Raw genomic sequence first — 11,572 nt, 5'->3', positions numbered from 1 at the left:
GAAACGTTTAGCAGACAGAAAAGGGGATAATAAAAGAGAGAGAGAGAGGGAATAAAAAATAAAGGGAGGGTGAGGCAGGGAAAGGAGAAGGGAGAGAGAGAGAGAGAGAGAAGTAAAATGGGCTGAGGCACTGAAGGAGAAAGAGGAAGAAGCAGTGTATGGGGAGGGAGGGAGGGGGCCATGGCAGGGAGGACTTGTGTTGAGCTGAAGACTAGAATAAATACACAGGGATTTGAGATGCTAAGAAATGAAATTTGACAGATTCTGTGTCATGTTCTGGCAAAAGCTATTTGATAAGAGGTGCTTGTAGTGGCCTGAATAAATACCAAAGGACAACAGTGTTCTTGCTAGTCATTATACAAGAACAGATGTTAGCGCAATTAGGAATCCAGGCTGGAGAGGAGGGGGGGGTGTTCTGACACTACAACATCAAACTTCCAGAGGGATAAAAGGAGAGGGAGAAGGGAGGGAGAGCTGGGGATGCTCACATTAAACTTAGAGCTGTGCGTCAAAAGATCAGACAGGATTTGTGCGTCAAAAGCAATTGTTGTCTATATTAAACTGTGACTAGACTGCATTTTTGGCTTAGCGCACAAGGGGCTCTTCTCAAACTGGCGACATATCATTGGCATACACCCACCAGAGCTGGGCGTCATTGAGTCCTGTTAGAGCTGTCATTCTGGGGTCTTAACGCTGCGTGTGGCAATGCAGAACAGTTGTTGTTGGGTGGCAGAGTTGCCCAGGGAAGTGGCATCATGGGCATCTATGCTGGAGTCAGCCAACACCTGTACAAGGTAATAATAACAGACAAACATTTCCCAAAAGTAATGCAAAAAATATATACATATATATCTGATACCTGGAGAAAAGTGCTATATAGTCTATCAAACAACGTTGGGGCAACCACGTAAAGGCGCCAGAGGCACCAAGCTTCAAAAAGTGATACAGTGGAGAGTGATAAATAGCCAGCCAATCAGCTTTGAACTGCAATGTTACAGGCTGGGTTTGAAAAATAGGAGCTGATTGGCTGGCACTTTATCACTCTCCACTTTATAATTTTTCGAAGTGTTGTGCATCAGGCCCAAATTTAGTATTACAATGCCAAAATGGGCATCTGGCCATTTCCTAAGAGGTTAATACCAAAAACAAAAGTATTGTTTGTTGTTGCACTGATTATAATTTATATTCAAGCAGGTTTTTATTGGCAGTGTCTAACTTCATGTCATTTATCATTATTATTAATTACAGATTTGTAAAAACAAGATAATAACGGCCAAATGAAGGAGTTGGTATGCAATTATTAATAAAGCTCAGTCTTTATTGTGTGTAATATTAAGATAACAGTTTACAACCAATTAGAAGCTGTGATCAATAGCACTTAATGGGCCAGATGTATCAAGCTTCACAAAGTGATAAAATGGAGAGTGATAAATAGCCGGCCAATCAGCTGCTACCTCTCATGTTACCGGCTGGGTTTGAAAAATAACAGGTAAGAGCTGATTGCCTTTTCTTTATCACTCCCCACTTTATCACTTTGTGAAGCTTGATACATCTGGCCCAATGTTCCCTTCTCTTCAAAGCTCTGGTGGCCTAAAGAGTTTAAGGGGCAGATTTATCATTGAACAAATACAGTAAGTGTATAGTATGTTCTGAACTCTGTCCATGGTGCTGATAAGGTCTGCAGCAAAGCTACTGTATCAAGCAAACTCCAAGTGCCACCTTAGGCCACACACATACTGGGGGTTATTCTGGTTGATTCTCACACATACTGGGGGTTATTATTGTTGATTCCAAAGGCTGCAAATTTGCAGCCTTGCGAGTCCACCAAACCCCGCCTTGCGAATGGTGGCCTGGCCTCCACTCATTTGCAAGGGTGATTCCCTCGCACGGCCTGCGAATGGATGTTACACAGTAACATCCATTTGCAGCCTAGTTGGATCCACCCACATCATTCGATGGTCGGCGACCATCGAATGATGGCGAAGATGCACGCCTATAAAAGTGACTCTGAAGTCACTTACACATACGTGGACGCTTGGGAGGAAGTGGGCGGGCAGCTGACATCCGGCGATGTCTGCTGGCCCCCCACCGCACCCGCGTCATCGGAGCATTTGGGTGCGTGCGCCCAGCGAACACCCTGTTCACCATGGCTGCACGCACCGGCATATGCACATGTGCAGAAATGACCCTGCACATACGCCCACCATCGGAGCCACTGCGAATATTCTGGTCCGTGCGGATGAATCAGAATAAGGCCCACTGATTTGATTGTGATTGGACCGAGAAATATACATTATGTATTGTGTCTGCTTTATACACAAAGATGGGCTTAGAGCAGAATTAATGCAGAATAGCTCTTAACTTATTACATTATAGAAGATTGCTTTCCCTACAGTGTAGAAAACATACAAGGTCCTAATGAGAGATCCTAATCAGCAAACTCATGTATGTTACACAAAGGCCGAAAGTGTCAACTGCACTTATAAGATATCACACTCCTGATTTAATGCAAGCAAGCCAAGACTACAAGGGCTGATTGCGTAGTGTATGGCCTAAGGTATAGGAATTTAATTGTAGGCAATTTAGCTGCATTCTTTTTTAACATAATCCTTTAGACCAGCTGGTGTGTAGCATATATAACCTTGTCTTGTAGAGTCAGCATCTTGTACCATCAAAAACTGGTCAACAGCTTCAATGGTGTCATCGTTCATGGCAAAAAGGCGGTGTGTAGCTCAGGGGTAAATGTACAGATGGGGCAGGTCCCATCTTGGCAGGGGATGGCGCTGGCGTCGCCATCCGCCATCCCCTGCCAGCGCCATGGCGATGGTGAGAAGGGGACGCGCGCGCACGAGAGGCGCGCGCATCCCCTTCCGACGGCGCTTCCATCCGTTCCCCCGGGTCCCCGCCGGCTTGCCGGCGGTAACCCGGGGTCCCCGCCGCCTGCCCGCATTCCCCCCTAACCCTCCCTAACCCTGTCCGTCTCCCTGAGGCGGAGACGGACAGGGTTTCCGTCGCGCTGGCGACGGAGACTGAGACGCGCGTGAGACGCACGCGCGTCTCAGTGTATTCGTTGGCGCGGCTGCTGGCGGGTCGCCAGCGCAGACATTCTGGCGATCCGCCAGCCAGGATGGGACCTGCCCCATCTGTATGAAGCAGTGATAAGGGAGAAGTGATAAAGTGCCTGGTACTTTATCACCGGTCAATCAGCTCCTGACTTTTAAGTTCCAGGCTGGGTTTAAAAGGGGACAGGTAGTAGCTGATTGGCCGGTGATAAAGTAACAGGCACTTTATCACTTCTCCTCCCTTATCGCTGCTTCTTTCATCTACCGCACAGTACCATATTAGTATTGAGTTGTGTGGAGGTGGATCAAGGTACGGTAGTTCCGGCAAAGTAACCTAATTTTTCTGTCTCCTCGGCAGTTGACTAAACCAGTATTTCCCAATACTTTTATTGGGACACATCTTACAGCTATACATGCAATTTAGACTTGATTGCAGGCCACATTTTGTTTGCAATTGGGCAAAACCATGTGCACTGCAGATGGGCCAAGTATAACATGTGCTGGGAGAGTTAGATTTGGGTGAGTTATTTTGTTTGTGTACAGAATAAATACTGACTGCTTTTTTTACACTGCAAATTTAGATTTCAATTTCAACACACCCCACCCAAATCTAACTCTCTCTGCACATGTTACATTTCTGGGTCGACACACCCAGACGTATCATCAGGACATATCAATTGGTGAAAATATGTGTGTGTGTGTGTATATCTCTATATATATATATATATATATATATATATATATATATATATATATATATATATATATATATATATATATATATATATATATACACACACACATGAACATGGATGTCACAAACACACACATACAATACAAACATCTACTGCATATAGCACATGTCACAAACATACACTGTCATCCACATACCTCTTTCAATACAATAAAATCACAGCCACCATCATTTAAAACAAATAAACAAGTGAAGCTACCATATTTTATTAAATAGGACTACACCCCTCCCCTTCTGCATCACCCAGTCAGATGAACATTTGCATTGTGGGAATTGACCAGTGTCAAAAACACTATCCCACCTCTGGCACAGACCTGGTAGCTTCTAATCTGCACCTGCAGAGTCAGAGGAGCCTCACTCAGCCAGCTCCTTCACACCACCGACCTTGGAACAGAAACTTTAACTTCCTATTAGGAGCTGCGTGCTGCAGGCTGCCTGCAGCTCCCCCTACTGTCCATTCAGCCAGCCTCCTGGCAGCTGCCACACTTTACACAGCCTGCAGAGCTCCAGTCCATACCTCCCAACTTCTGTGATGATGAAATAGGGACACTCTCGCATGCGATCTATTAGATTGGGGGGTCTCCCAACTGCCAACCCCCGCAGCGGGACAATGCCTGCCGCGGGTGGGACAGCGGGACAGGACCCGAAAATCGGGACTGTCCCGCTGTAATCGTGACAGTTGGGAGGTATGCCAGTCCGTTTCCAAATAGACATCGGGTAGCTGTACCAATGGAGCAGAAACACCCCCTGGCCCCTCCTGCAGTGAAACATGGTTTTGTACATATGTAAACAAAATGTGTCAGATTGAGGCATGAAGGGCCCACCAGGGCATTGCAATGGTAAGGGCGCACGGGACCATGCTTAAAGGCTTCATACCCTCCAACATGACCCATTCCATTAGGTACAAAATGCTCTGTTCCTGGACTTCCCTACCAGTGGCAGTTACAGAGGTTGGACTCCAGCACAGTCCAAAATTCAAAGAGGGGGGTCACATCAACTGTCAGTGAGTCCACGACAGTGATGCTTGGAGTGGCATAAGGTGTGGCTCCCCTTTTTGAATATTGGACTGTGCTGCAGGCTCACATCTGCAACTGCCACTGGCAGGGAAGTCCAGGAACAGAGCATTTTGTACCTAACGGAATGGGTCATGTTGGAGGGTATGAGGCTTGTATAACCATAATACTGGAAAATACAGTTGGGTTAAGACACCCCTGTAAGGGTCCCGGGGGGCTCAAAAAAGGGGGTCCGGCCACTTCACAAAGTGGGTCAGCAAGTTATCCAGCATAACTCTGGTATGCCAGGAGCAATTTACACCAAACTTGGTACACAAATCTGGAAAAAATAACAGTGGGAGTGAGACACCCCTAGCACCCCGTGGAGTTCCCAGGGGGCCAAAGAGGGGTCTGACCACTACACAAAGTGGGTCAGGGAAGCAACATATGGCAACGTTTCATAACATAGAGGGGGTAGAGGACATTGATTAGGTCCAGATTAAGTTCACAACAACTAACACCTGCAATCTCGACCCCACTGAGGGCCCAAAAAGGGGTCCTGCCACTACAAAAGTGGGTCAGGGATGCAAGATATGGCAGAGTTCCATAACATAAAGAGGGCGATCCGCCAGAAATTGCCTCACTCATAGGCTTCCGGCACATCCGCTCTACCAAATTTTGTTATAAGTAATTTTCCAATGTATTCAAACCAGGAAACTTTTACAAGTTAGTTAAGTCATGATGAGGGTGTGCACACGTACAGGAACACCATTAGAAATGTCAACAGAGCTTTGTACCCGCCATTCTAAATAGAATTACACAAGGTGGCACATAAGGACCCATACTGGCTCTGCTGATTTTGCCATTCATAAATGACCGACCAATCCATCAGAAGATAGCGTCTCCTAATAACTCATGGGTATAATGCGATGGCGAGGTTGTCAGATCATGCAGCATAGTGTCTTACTACCATCACAGAAGTAGTAACTAAGAATGTATGCTGAATGCTCTATATGCATAGATCACATTAAAGTCAGGTTTTTTTTTTTTTTTTTGGGGGGGGGGGGGGGGGGTAAACACACATTTATCCCCTTTCTCTCCCCACAGGGGGTTGAGAATGCTGCAAGCCTAGGTGTAAATGTTTATTGAAACTGAATGAGTTTTCTATGTGTATACCAACAGACAAGATTATTATTTAGCATTCCCCTGGAAAATAACATAAGCCACTAGAGAAATCTAAATATAAATTAACAAGCTCTCTTAATAACCATATTCAGGAAAATAACAAGATAACTCATTTGCCTTTCTCGGAATACCTTGTAAAATGGAAATCAGGAAGGGTTTGACATGTTGCCTAAATATAAACTGATCTCAACATAATGCCTGTCAATCACGTATCGCGTGTGTTTCTGGACTACATGCTGAGTTAAGGAGCCCATACACGCTCCGTTCTGCTGCGTCCCTTTTGTACTCTGAGATGCGCGCTACTAGCTTAACATCGCATCGCATTGCATGCACAAGGCATGCGATGCGATGTGTACTAATTAAGTGCCGAACGGATCAGACGAATGGACCGTGTATGGGCACCTTAAGGATAACAAAGACAATGCAATCAACTACAAATATAGCGGCCAATTCAGTAACACTCGCAGTGATCCGATTCGGCCACAGCCCCGATGGACAGGGATTGCACATTTGCATTTCTGCGCATGTGCAAACCCCGGCAGCGAATGGCCATTCACTGCGGTGGTGGGTGGGTTTGGACCAGGGAAACGCCCCCCTGAGTTCACCTGAGAATGCCAGTGGGCCGGTTCCTGCCGGAGGTGGGCAGCTTCTATCACAGGATGTCAGTCGCCCGGCCCATCTTCTTCCTAACACTCATAAATTAGTCTGATCAGACTGACTTTTATTTGCAAAGGCAGGAGAAAATATTTGATGGTCGGTGACCGTCGAATGATTTCTTCTGTTAGCGGCTCCATGCAAGGGGATGTGTTCGGCCGGACAACGTTAAGCCACTTGCTAAGCAGCGATTGAACGGTCCAGAATAATCCCCAAAGTACCAACCAATCATCTTATCAATAAAACATGGTTGGTTGTTACTATATCTTTATACAAATCTTTATCCCCAGTATATTCTGTCCCTTTATTCCCATCCATTTATTCATTGCCCGGATGGGGAAGGTTGTGGCGGTGTGGGAGGCGTTAGGACATGAATCACATGATCAAGCTACCAGAACACTCACTTCACTGATGGAGTGAGCAGGATATTGGGGAACTCCATGGGATTTTCTTGGCCAACCAAGAAACCGGGCCATATCCTGATGGGCCGGTGCAGATTTCCCCCCAGCTGGGCCGCCGACTGTTCTACCAGGGCTGTGCTGGCATCATCCTGTAGGGAATATATGCGGCGGCCATATTTGATTAGGGCTGTGCTGCCCTTTGTGACCAGGGTGCGGCTGCTGGCCGCTGTTCGGTGACGTCGGAAGCAGCTGCAACACGGATGGATCATGGAACCTGCGTGGAGCGCCTCTCCCCCCCATGGTCAGTAGCGTTTCCACCCCCCCCCCACCGCCCCCCCCCCCCCCCCCGGGTGGTAGTGTTTCCACCACCTCCACCCCCGGCAGTAGCGGTAACCCCCCCTTCCCCCCCAGGGCTGCTTCCAGTTGTTTCCCGGGCCGGATTTCATTACCAATCCACCCCTGGTACCATTGGATGGCCTGAAGGGGTGTGGTCTCCACTTCCCCAGGGAACCCTGGCCGGGACTGACTACTTGGGTAGGCAGCAATGCTACAGCTGCAGGGACCAGTTTAAACTATAGAATATTGTGTCTGGTTAAGTTCTGTATTTGGAATATATTCCTTCTTCTGCCATGGTTATCCTGGTAATGGTTTATTTGGATTATCACTGGTTGTGCTGTGAGAATCTGACCTACTTCATTTGTGTTGGGTTGCCAAATTAGGAGATCCAGTACAGCAGTATTTTTATTTCCACATATGTTAGCATCACTTGTGTATTATAATACTTGCATTTTACTAAAGAATATTGAAGTCATGAAGTAACTAAGCACCTATTATAGTTGATGGCACCGCTAAGCCTCATTTATACAGACATACTTTACAGGAGATTTTACATATATTAATGTCACTTGTGTGTTTAATTATCTTTCTCTTTTTCTAGCCTGTGTGACATTATGACACCAGAATAAATGTGTAACAAAAACATCAAGGATAAAGGAAATCTGTTCCTGTTCCACGTGCCCTTGGAAGGAAAATGGAACCCTCACATTAACAATGAATAGCACTTTTGGCATACAGCTCACCCCATCCTGTAGTAACTAGACCAGTCAGCATTGTTGCATTCCTCTGATCCCATAATCCATTGCATGTAGCTGTAGCACAGAGAAAGCAAGACCCTGCAGACGCAGAACTCTGAGAGGCAATGGAGTCATCTGCCACCGGGCTACTGCTCCCAAGGGGGCACCTCTCCTCCCCTGCAAGTTTAAATCCATTAATGGAAAGCCATTGATATCACTTCTATGTCTAAATTTAGAAATATATGTGTCTCTCTATATATATATTTTTATATTTCATATACAGTAAGGTTGTGTGTGTGTGTGTGTGTCTGTGTGTGTGTGTGTGGGGGTGGGGCACCAGTATACATCTTGCCTCCGGGCAGCTGGGACGAACTTACGCCACTAAGACCCTGTATAAAGTATTGGCATGTCTCTGAATTCCATACATACACCATACCAGTGGTTCCCAATGTGGTTGGCTCATTTGGTGGGTAGGTTTACATAGGGTGCCACATTGGATTTTGAATAAAGTTAAATTATCTGTCACAGTTTTGTGTTATCTTCCTTAATGGATCAGCGTGTTGGGTATGACTTTATAGAGTCAAGGGGGCAGTTTTCCAAAATAGTTTAGGAACCACTTTACTCACTCTACTGTTGCAGTTAAAAGTAATAAACTAGATAACAATGAGTTGGGTATACATCTGCCTACTCTCGGTACACTGCAAACTGCCCCACTATATTATGCCACACTGTATCTCTGCCAGTACACATTATGCAAAACAGAACCCCCAATTTACATTATGAGATAGTGTCCCCAGTTCATATTTTGACACATTACAATGCCCCCACTTCAAATTATGCCAAAATATAGTGCCTACACTGCATATTGTGCCACAATAAAAGTGCCCCAGTTCATATTATGCAACGTTATAATGCTTTCATTTTATACCACATCACAATGAGTCGGTTCAGGTGGAGCACGTCCAAACTCTGACTCCGATGTGATGCCCACTGGACCACACATCGTATCGGATGTCAAACACATGTGATTTGGTCACTTGTTACCCGATTACTCTGCCCCATCCATCGATGGCCAAATCACACTAGTATATGGCCAGTTTAACTGTGGCAGGGAAGATGGGCCCCCTCTTAGCTCTGAGCCCCGTATTAGCTGTACTAACTGCAACCTTGGTAGCTAAACCCTGGTCTGCACAACTTTAACTTCTGCTGTCTCGAGTAAGCAAAATTTTGGCAATTCTAGTTGGAAGAACTATAATGTATTACTAGGGATAATACTTATTTATGATTATATGATGTATCAATATTAATTTACTATTTTGTTATGGGGCAATACTATTTGATTCATTTTTGGTGACAATGGAAACACTATTTGCATATCTTGTCCGATCCCCCACGTATGAAGTTGCAGCAACAACACAATTAGTGTCCGCCTCTGAATCCAAATATGTAATATGTAATCAAAATGCCTAGTATGCAATTCCAGGAGGATTTATTATTAATTACCTAACAACTTGGGATATATGACCAGAGATATTCAATGAACAACGCAGTGGCTGAATAGACATACAAGGCTGAGTGTGTACCTTGGGTAGCATGTGACTTGGAGAACCAATAAGGATCTTGGGAATGGCTCTGTTAGCTGGGATATAGGGGCAGGAAAGGGAGGAGTCTTCCTCTCTTTCCTGCAGAAGTTTTCCCTCCCTCCCTTCCCTGTTAAGTGGTTGTGGGGGTGGTTAATCGCATTAGCTGACAGGCGGGAAAGAACATCAAGTTGATAGATTTTAAGTCTTCATTAAGTTATGTTTGCAGCGTATCTGGTTTGTTTTCGGTGCGCTCGTCTCTCATTGACTTAGGCCTTTGCTGGATCACCCGCTCGGGGTCAGCGACACCACCTGGATGGGTGGGTAGTCAATGCATTAGGTGGAGTGGATACCACTTGTTAAATTAGGCTGGATTACGTATGCTAGTTTTGGGGTGGAGCTTAGTTAAATAGCCGTTCTTTCTGGGCCACTATTAATTAATTAATAATCAATCAAACAAATTAGCTTAAACCATTTAAATAAATTCAGCTAACAATTTCTGCCAAACCTATGTCTCTGAGTCGTTATTTCAGGTTTAGTAGTGATAAAATTATTGGCTGTTATGTTTTACATGCTAGAGGTCACACATCTGCTGCTAGTTTAATGCGACCCTTCTAGGTAAAAAATAAAAATGAAAAACATTACTAAAAATATATTTTTCATTTCAGTTTGCTTTGAAATAATGATGCAGTGCAGTTTGTGTACGTCTGCAAGGTTCTCTGTACAAGAGTTAGCAGCCATTTTGTTACAAACTGCAATATAGGTCTATATGCTGCACAATATTTATGCACTGATTTCAGCCAGGTCTCCAGTATCTGGTTTAAATCAAACTCCTTTAGTTTATGTAAAGCTTCCAAGTCCCACATATTATATGATCCAGCTTTGATCTCACTCAGACGTCTGTCTTCCCGAAAAGCCACGAGCCATGGGACAGCTGGATACAACATCAAACCGGCGTGACAGATTGGAAATGACAGCTCAGTCAGGTCTCCTCAGCTTTACCTGCAGATATGGCTGGGAATCCACACATACACTGTAATTCTCTGCCACGTGTGAAAGCGAGGACTGAAGTCTCTGCAGACTGTGCTAGAGCTGCAGGTGTACTGTGATATTATTTCACAATCAGTTGGGGAGTCCATCCAAACAATGAGCTGCCTATCACCACATACAGTATGTGCTCAATTTGGGTATTTTTATGCAGAAAGAATCCTCCATCTTTGCTGCAGTCACGATAAACAGCCCTTTTAGTCCCGCCTAAAACACCTTTTCCCAAAAATGCATGTTATTCGCACCGCTGTGCAAATAGGATGCACAAGCAGACTCTGCTGATTAAAATGATGTGTGGCATGCCTACATTTTGTGGGTCACTGTGGCTGTGTGTGTAATATTCAATTTCGTATGCAGATATAGCTGTACTTGCATACAGAAAATAAGCATGCCATATATCATTCAGTCAGCATATTAAATGATCAGAGTGCTTGTGAATCCTTTTCACTATTCACTATGTGAATAAGATGCATTTTTCAGCAAAAAAGATGCCGGACATTAGTAGAGCTGCCCGTGAACTGCCGACACACTCCTGCCAGGCATCTCATGGTGCATACACTGTATTTTTTGCTTCTTAAGACGCACCTAGTTTTTAAGAGGAGGAAACAGGAAAAAAAATATTCTGAACCAAATAGTGTAATAAAATATTTAATATTGTATGCCCGCTTCCCCCCTCCCCTTGAACTTGTATGCCCGCTCCCCGGTCCCTGTGGCAGATGGGAACTAATAGCGCTACTACAGTAGTTCCCATCTGCCGCAGGGACCCTGCCGGTGATTTCCCATTCGCTGAAATACATTTCTGTATAATGTTTAGTATTGTTATG

Source organism: Crinia signifera, chromosome 3 (assembly GCF_055691185.1).
Source record: "Crinia signifera chromosome 3, ASM5569118v1, whole genome shotgun sequence".
In the NCBI taxonomy this organism is placed as follows: Eukaryota; Metazoa; Chordata; class Amphibia; order Anura; family Myobatrachidae; genus Crinia; species Crinia signifera.
This window is presented reverse-complemented; position numbering follows the sequence as displayed.